A 9,825-nucleotide genomic window follows, 5' to 3' on the forward strand; every position below is an offset into this window, starting at 1 on the left:
CTCACAAAATGGTGGTGGGCCATGTGGTGGCACCACCCAGTCCACTGGGAGCCACCCAGCCAGCAAGGACAATGCTGGTGTTCCCTGATTAGCCAGCATGAGCTGGTGTGCAAACCTGAAGAGAGCATTTTTCATTCTGGTCCACCAACAAGGGCTGTGCTGCAGGGATATGAGTTGCTTCTGGGCAGTATTTCCCAACCCACCCACCCTGGAGACAGGGTCCATGACATTTTGTTTTCCGGAGCATTGTGGTTGTTAACGGTTTCTTTCCTGTTCTTGTCTTCACATTTCAAGAGCATTGAGATGGATCCAGGAGACCAATGGATGGCAGGTGGGGACCTCTTGGCCTCTATTGGTAAGGAACCTGTACAGAGGCATAGTGTAAGGGGCAGTAACCTGGGCTTGCCCCTGGGTGGCAAGGAAACACAAAGTGGTCTACATCTGCGGGTCTCCACTTGCTGCCATTCCAGTGTCATCACCCAGCTGGAACTGAGATGGTACAGGATACATCAGGTGGGATTTGAGTCCCTTTATGGGAATGGATCCAACTTTAGTGCTCAAGTCAGGGGAAACGTAGGCTGTTATCAATAAAGCTGTGGCCTTGTTTACACCAGTTATGTATCAATGAGTCTTATTCGAGGGGAGAGAGGAGAGCGGGCCCACCCAGTGATAGGCCCACAAAGATGCTCAACGTCAACATATTTTGCCAGTTTCGGTGAAGAGTGTCACCTTTCTTGCACAACGTCCTCAGGGTTCTGTACAGAAATTCCCAAAAAAGGCCACTGAGCTGCAATGACCGAAAATCAGGTCAAAAACAAAACGAAGGCAGGAAAAACAGGAGTGGAGTCTTATCATTGGGGAGGCCTGGGCAATTTCATTGGTGGGTGGGCAGTCTCAGCATGCTGAAAGTCAGGAAACTGCCTAGAATAGATGATCTTTTGAGTACTCATCATATTCCTAGATCTTACTGGCGAAAGAACTTGGAACACTGGTTTGGATACAACTCCATTTAGAGCCAACACATTCAAAGTCATAGTAATTATGATAATATTAGAGTTGGGAGTTTCACATCTACTTACCGCTTGCGACGCGAGATTCATTGCCGTCATCCTTCGTGCTGCACTAATCTCAGAAGTTGCCCGGTTGGGGCTCAGCAGTTGATTGGAGAAGCTTGTCATCCCGTCCCCTCACCAGATTGGTCAGCAGCGCACGGACGCACAGAAGCACCAACTAGGTTATGTCCACAATTGGTGCAGCTTGAAAGATGACGGCTACACATGCCACGCCACTTTTTTGGTGTGTGTGTGTTTCAGTCTCATGAGAGATTGGCCATCTCATGAGAAGAGAAGACTCCTTGGAAAGGACCTTGATGTTGGGAAAGTGTGAGGGCAAGAGGAGAAGTGGACAACAGAGGATGAGATGGTTGGACAGTGTCATCGAAGCGACCAACATGAATTTGACCCAATTCCAGGAGACAGTGGAAGACAGGAGGGCCTGGCGTGCTCTGGTCCGTGGGGTCACGAAGAGTCGGACACAATTAAATGACTAAACGACAACGTGTGTTTCAATCAGACTGGCCACCTGTGGTAGTGAGCTAGGAGAGAAACAAGTAGTAGAAGCAGTTACTGGGACTCCATCTAACATTGGGCCTAGCTAGGTGATGGAATGGATGAACGTATGTGGACCTCCAATTTGATTACCTATTTACTACCTTAAGAAATTCCACTGCTGCAGCTTCTGTACCATGCAGGAAAACCCCCAAAGAGTCAATTCCACCCTCTATGAGGCTGAAACTAATTCAGTGGTTTATAAAATGTGTTTTCTAATGATTAGGAAATTGATTGCTGGGCTGCAGATGTTGGTGGACTCTTTCAAAATAACCGAGAACAGCTTTTTGTGCTTCCCTTTAGATGGCTCTATCTCATGCTTAGCAGGCTGGGCACCTGCATTCACTCACTGGCTGTTTTATTTTCAAAATGTTGACCAGATGGTCAGTCACTGTGTAGCAGCCTTGTGGACAGAAAAGGCAGACTCATAATTATGGGAAATGTGTGGAACTGCAGCAAACACCCACGACAAATGGATGGAAAGTCATTTTGTATTTAGATTTGACACACACAACAGCGTGTGCATATGAAATGTAACTGCCTGGAAGGAAGTTTCAATTATGATAGGAGGCTCCTCCGCCTTTCCCCACATTTCCCCGGCTTTTCTACTTATTGCTTCCAAAATCATAAATAAAATAAAATGAATTATCTGGAGGGAATGACTGTCCCAGGAGGTGTTTTGTTAATGAAAAAATCATTGGGAGCAAATCCTGGTGAAATGGTAATATTTTCAGAGACGCTGAACTGGATGGCTTGGAAATTAGTCAGGACATGTTGATTTAGCTAATGTATAGCCTTGTCATGAATTGTTAATTCTGCTTAGAAATAGAGAGTGGGGGACTGCACGCCACTCCCTCTCCTTAGCCATACTAATTGTTTATTAACATACAAAAGGACTGATGACCTTTCAAATCTCATCCCCCTTGTCCCTTGTAGGCAGACAAAAGAAGCTACTTCTGCCAGCCAACCAGCCACAGTTGGGCCTTCTTTATTTTTAGAAAAGTAACCTTTTAAGAAGCAATTTTTGGTATGTTGAGGATCCTTTTTTTAAAAAGGAAGAAACGGACTTGGTGGATCATGCTGTTAATGCCAATGTACCTTTTTAGAGTTGAGGCATTTTCTTCCAGTTTCAAAGTTTTATTAAACTGTCACATACATAAGTCATTTTCAAATTCATTTGAGAATTATAGCACTTCATGTTCTTCAGGGACTTAAAAGGTGACCTTTTTGAATTACATGGTGGTTTAAGGAAACAGAAATGTGATGGTGACATCTGCACCTGGGTCCCTTCTTCTTTCACTACCCCCCCCCCACTGGTGATGGGTAGCTGAATTAACTGCACTGTCTAAGAGACTCTTACTTGACTAGATGCACTTCCTTCTGGAAATGCAATACTTCGTGTGAAATTTGGGGATAGATCAAATAGCACAACGTTTAGAGGTGAATTACCATAAGTTAAGAAATCTCCATAGTTTATTATGTATTGAGTCAAGCAACTCAGCATGCAACAGATAATTTCTGTAGGGGTTTCTTTATTTACATCAATTTGCATCTAAAAGTCACACTGAGGATTTCAGCCAATGTTTCTGACTTCAGGACTACAGATGCAAGGATAGGACTGCACTAATCTTTCTTGCCCCCTCTATCACTGTCTCCACATGGAAAACTACTCAGCCTGGGGACACTTTGTACATAGTTGACAACCTTGAAAAATTAAGGTTTGTGATCCCATGGAAAGCATTCACACAAAGAGTTGATTCTCCCTACATGCAGAGACTAACATTAGATGGAAGTAGATGTGTATTGACAAGTACATAATTTAATGCCTGAACAGAGCTAAGGGTTCTACATGCACTGCAATGAATATAGGGACTGGGGAAAGAGGGCTCAGCATAGTAGCTCTGTTTCTATATACTGTATGTTCGGCATAATATGTATATATCTGCACATAATACACATGCATATTCTTCAGTTTTCAACATGATGGTGGACATTTGGATAGGGTACCCCCTAAATGCAGAATATATACATGTGGTTCATAGATGCATAGATGCTTTCACATGTTCTTCTGCCTCTTGCTGATTTTATCCCACTCTATTGCACATACACAGAGAGAAAAAGCAGTTCATTGATTATCCCAGCTAATCAGTGATCTTGCACTACCTGGGATGATCTAAGAACAAGAGGAGAGACAATCGAACCAAACTTCATGGTGGTTTCATCATGCGCAAGTAAAGGCAATCACCAAACGACAATAGGAGTGGCTAGATCATAGTGTACAAAACAAGCCAAATAAATGGAGTACATTTTTCAATCCTGCACAAAAAAATATTCATGCTTTAGGTCATGCACACTACACTCTATCTGATCTAAACCAGACACATAGTGGAAAAAATATATATACTTATAAGCATAATTTTATTTTTGAGCCTAGTTAAACAGTGCAACCCCAAATGCACCTGTGAAACCCTGCACTGGTGAAACAGGAGCCTGTCTGTAAGGTTTAAAGCCTTGTAAAAGTGAGATGTCTTAGACATCATCTGGGACAAATGATAAAACACTGCCAGTGAACTTGCCTTCTTCAAAGTACCGGGAATTTTCTGAAATGTTGAGCAGTTTATTCCTTGGTGGATTTCTTAAATTGAATGGAACTCTGGATCATTTTAAGTTGACCCTTTAACAGAGCAGATGCTTCCTTGGCTCCCCTCCCCCTCCTGTGAGGTAAGAGCCCTCAGGGTTCCTGTCAAATGGTTTCGCTCTGAGGCAACTATGAGAAATAGAGGCAATATCTACACACCACCTCGATACGAACGACGGCAACCAGCAATTCCTTCAGGGCCCAATTATATGGCACACAATCTGAAGGCCTGGGAGATGCTTCCCACTTCAGATGCTTCCCAGCCCATTTTGTTTTGCGGCACGACATCTAATATTAAGAGGCGAACAAACAAACATTTAATCTATCAAACTGGTGCAGCTTCTTTACTAGAGATAAAGTTGTGCTTCGCGTCCTTTGCAACGCCTTGCTGTTAATAATCACACCTGTAACTCCCCTTCCAAAGTGGATTAATAAACACCCTCCAATCTGTGGTTTGTAAAAATAATTGGAAAATAATACTATGTGGAACTTTAGACATTAGTATGCCACATTGGTACTGAGGGACAGCTGCCAGAATACAAAACATATACGTTGCATCAGTTACGGATGATGCAGGCACATATATAGATATACAGATACACCAGGTTTTCGTCTTAAAATATTGCTGAAAGGTGCTGTTCTGGCTTTGGTACTTGTGTGAATTAAAAGGGACACTATGTATCTTACACATATGTAATAATAATAACTGACCGTCAAAACTGCAGCAGCATGCATTGTGTATTTGTATAGCTGGTGCAGACTACTCATCTGTTCTGATTGAGAAAAACAGAAGATGAAAATTAAGAAGACATTGGACTGCAGAGTCGATCATTTGGGTGTACAACTTCCATCTACTTTGGTCCAAATCATTTATCTTACAAATACCAACCAATTCACTTTGAGCAATTTGTTGCCCATCCAATTTACTTTGTATCTGAATAGTTTAAAGTATTTGTTATCTGACCAGAAACTGAAAAAAAATGAAGAGTGAAAGACAGTGCCATCAACTACTGATCAACCTCCAACATGCAAAGTATCCACCAGTTTTCTTTATTCCTTCCCAGGCCCCCAGCAAAAAATCATGCAATTTTCTTTTTTCCCCAGTTCCCACTCTTCCATAAGTTTTCCCTCTTTCAATCAACCTGGACAGTGAAACAAACAAATAAACAAAAACAATTATACTTTAAAAACCCCAAAGCACCAAAGCAAAATTTTGTACTTTGGAGAACTCCTTTTCAATTTGAGCAGTGCTTCATCACTTTACTTCAGACTGGTTCAAAGACAACAAGTCATTTCATATCTGAACTACATCCCTACCGACAATTGTAGGTGCTTCTGGACAAGGTTGTTACTGTATAATATCACTGCCTCATTCATAGAGTAAGTAAAAGTGGTCACTGGCTGTTCTTCCTGGAAGATACGGATATATATTCTTCAAAAAGGAATGTTTCTAAGGTGTTCCTATTTATGGACACTATTCAGGTATTTAGATGAAATTGTCTTCAAGTGGTAACCCCTCTGTATTTTTTAGCCATTTTCTCTTGCATTTTTTTTCTCAACAAAAGAAAATTGTGAAAAGGAAAAAAAAAGGAATAGCCAAAGAACATTTGTCAACTGTGAGCTATAGGAACCCTTGATCTGAAATCACACAATGTCACCTGGAGTTTTCATAAAATAATAGATGACAACTCAAGAGAGAAAGCCAGATAACTGACTGGAGATCACAACAGAAGAAGCTTGTGGATCAGATAGACAATTTCTAAAAGTCAGAGGTGTCCCATTCCTGTAGTAAAGATGTTTCTCCTTTGGCTGTTGAACTATGAAAGACTGCTTAGGTAATTATCCTCCATTTACTAGTCTTATGCCTCAGGCTAATCATCAATTTCTTCCATTATTGAGCTTAGCTATTGCATTGACTAGCTGTGCACAATCCCTGAATTGGGACCAGCCAACTCTCAAAAGGCTGCCTGCCTACTGTATGTCCCACTGTTTGGGAAATGGAAGTAAATACTAGTCTCATGATGGTGTGTGATGGTAAGGATCTACAGGGTTCTCCTCCTCTCCATGTATTGAAAGGGAGTGAGGCATTTTGTGGTGTTCTCAAGACAAAAAGGGAGTAAGAATGATTTTTTTTGTGCAAACTCAGCAGAAATGCACAAATAATACTTTGAGGCAAATAACACAAGCTAATGATGTCAACATGATAATGGCTGCTGTTTCATTTGTATGGATTAGAAGCATCAAAAGGTGTGTTTGTGTCTTTGTAACAATCAACCTGCCATTCTATAATTGTTCTCTGTGTGTGCTTTGCTTCTCAAAAGAATACTAGAATGTACTAGGTTTGTGAAGATGCAGTTTACACAAATTATGGAGAACATTATACAATAAAAAAGGTAGACACCTTAGCCCTGTTCAGCCATTATTACTTGTTTTTTGGAAACTTATTTAGAGAGGAACACCTAGTTCTTTTCCACTCTGTCACTGTTTTCTCCATACGGAGAGCAGCAAACCATGACTTCTTGGAGCGTCTGACTCCAATGTCATCTATCTAGCCTGCCAGAAACTCCCAGACCACAGTCCTCCTTGTTGCCACCCTGAGGGAGGGCTGAAAATCTTCTACTAGAGGTAGGGCAGTCTCTGTGATGGTTCCATCTTTATGGAGGAGCTATGCCTGGCTCCCTCCCTTCTGCTGTTCAGGAAAAAAACTTCAGATGTTTCTCTTTAGGGAGGTCTTTCATACTGATCTTGTTTACTTCTGGTCCTGCTGCTTTTGTAAATTTTTCTGGTGCCATTGGGTTTTTATACTGTTAGTGTTTTTAATTGTTTCATTTTTCTTGTACTTTGTTTTAGTTTGTTGTTAAGCTGTCCAGAATAGTGCTTTTGCACTGATAGGGCCATATACAAGTAAGTAAGTAAGTAAGTAAGTAAGTAAGTAAGTAAGTAAGTAAGTAAGTAAGTAAGTAAGTAAGTAAGTAAGTAAGTAAGTAAGTAAGTAAGTAAGTAAGTAAGTGAATGAGTGAGTGAGTGAGTGAGTGAGTGAGTGAGTGAGTGAGTGAATGAATGAATGAATGAATGAATGAATGAATGAATGAATGAATGCATGTGTGGGCAGTCCATGTGAGCAGGAATTCCAATTATCAGAGGTTCTCGGTCAAAAATAACAGGATCCTTCTCTTATTCTGGCATGCCATTCTCTGAGAAAAGGAATGCCAAAGGGGATACGGTAGGTACTCCAAGCATGCTGCTGAGAAATGGATAAGTAACTGTCACGTTCTTGCCTGCCCCCTGGTTGTTTTACCAAACAAAGGGACAAGCTACATGTTGTTCAGCTGCCACCAGTTGATTACATCAACATTATTCAATATTAAAGACAGATGTCCAGTCAATGTGCCATTTAAATACCAAGTAGAAATTGTTTATTGTTAAAAGAAATTAAAGTTCAGTCAATGCTATTAACTCTCAACCTAAAACAACCTCTACCGCCTTCCCAAACTCTGAACTCCAAACTCCAAAACTCAAACTCTCCCTCTTATCTCCAATATCAATGTAACTCTCTCATCCCCTTGCAGAGTCTTTTACATTTCATGACTCCACCACTCCAGCACTCCGATTGGTCCATGCAGATAGCGTATTAATATTCATGACCTGGGTGGATACCACAGTAACAAGTAATTTGGGGTCTTGTCCCATTCTCATCTGGAGGCAAGAAATCTTATACGAGCTGAACATTTCCTGTCAACGTCTCTTGCAAAGTTAAAATAACTATATCCACAGGAGCAAAGAATTTAGCAAAGATCCCTTATTTACAGTACCTAGAGTAGTATGTCTAGTGATACCAATATTGTTTGCATTTCACATTCTTACACATAAGTGACCAGAAGGAGGTGGTCTTACCTCAACAGGATTTGTATCAGTGCAAGGGGAAATCTGTACTCTTTTTCTTTTTATTGTGATACTTAACATCCTATTTTATAGAAGTGATAAATATCACCAGTATATTAGTGACACAGACTCTTAGACTAAGGAGAGGTTTCATATAACATACTACCTCCCCTTAAGCTCATGTCCTCTCGTTGCCTTGGATCTCAATTTTTGATGTCTCTCATCATAGACAATATACAGAGAGACTACTTTAAATTCTATCCCAATGCAACTGGAGTACCAGGACAGGAAAATGTTCTTTATTTATTAGGCCCTCAAATATACCTGCTTTTGAAGGGAGATTTCTAACTTCCTATGAAATGCATCTAAAATATGTGTACCTCAAAATAGATAAATGCCCAGTCTGAATTGCAAGGGAAGCAAAATTGTTAAGCAAAATGGAATTTCTTGTTTTATTTTGTTCAGAGACAAATATGCTGACAATTTTCTAACCACATTTGATGTGGACAAAAGCCACAGGAATCAGTCGGTATATTTTCTAAAGATATACATGTTACAGTTTTATCAAACCTCAGGATCTTAACTGCATCCGTAAAGTGCTGCTCATCTCACTATAGTAAATGTTGATTACAACTGGGAACTTTTGCAAGAAACAAATAAGCTGAATTCTTTGTCTACCCCTTGAATAAAGCAGAGTCTCAGAGGAAATGAGAAATATTTGCATAATACAGCTGGGAAAAATATAGAAATACACTTCTACAGGGAGCCTAAGTCACTGCAAACTACTATATTGTAGAGGAGTAAGTGAAAAAGAAAAGAGTAGGCACTTTAAATAGAAACTCCATCCTGGCCAATCAGGTTATCAGAATTATGCTTGCGTCTGGTTGTAAAAAGTCTGTGCCATCACTATGTATGTATGTATGTATGTATGTATGTATGTATGTATGTATGTATGTATGTATGTATATGTGTGTGCGCACGCACACACATGCACACACACACACACACACACACACAGTGCTATAAGTGGCAAATTGTATAAACAACTGTTTTAGTTCTATGTATTCTCAAAGGCTTTCATGGCCGGGATCTGTTGCTGTTTGTTGGAGCATGGACAGAGTTTCTACTCCACTCCTCTGAAGATGCCAGCCACAGAGACTGGTGAAACGTCAGGAAGAACAACCTTCAGAACATGGCCAAAGAGCTCAAAAAACCCACAACAACCATTGTTTTAGTTCTCTTCCAGTTTTAAAAGAATTAAGCCTCTTCTTCTACAAGACACTCCTACGATCATTTTCAAGTTTCCTCTTCTTCCCATTGTGATGTCTCCCCACATGCCCCCATAAGGCCCACCACCACTCCAGGGGAAACAGTAGCTTTGGAGTCTTCCACCACTAAATCATGTGTTTGCAACACAACAACAAGGAAAATCTCTAGCTAGTCTCTTTTTCTCTGACAAGCAAAGGACACATAGCAGGAAGAACAAATGGCTGGATGATTGTTCAAAGAATACAAAGAATTTTCACATTTTAGATGTTATGCTCTACTTGGCCAACACCTATTCAGAATATGAAGCCAAGGACAACTTAAATGAGCAGGAGACAGGGGCTAGAGAAGATCTTTACAATAGGCTGGCAGTTCACTCCCAGAAATACAAGAAATTCTGTGTGTAAAGATAGAGAAAACAATGAATGTAAC

The sequence above is a fragment of the Pogona vitticeps genome, chromosome 8, assembly GCF_051106095.1.
Source record: "Pogona vitticeps strain Pit_001003342236 chromosome 8, PviZW2.1, whole genome shotgun sequence".
NCBI lineage: Eukaryota > Metazoa > Chordata > Lepidosauria > Squamata > Agamidae > Pogona > Pogona vitticeps.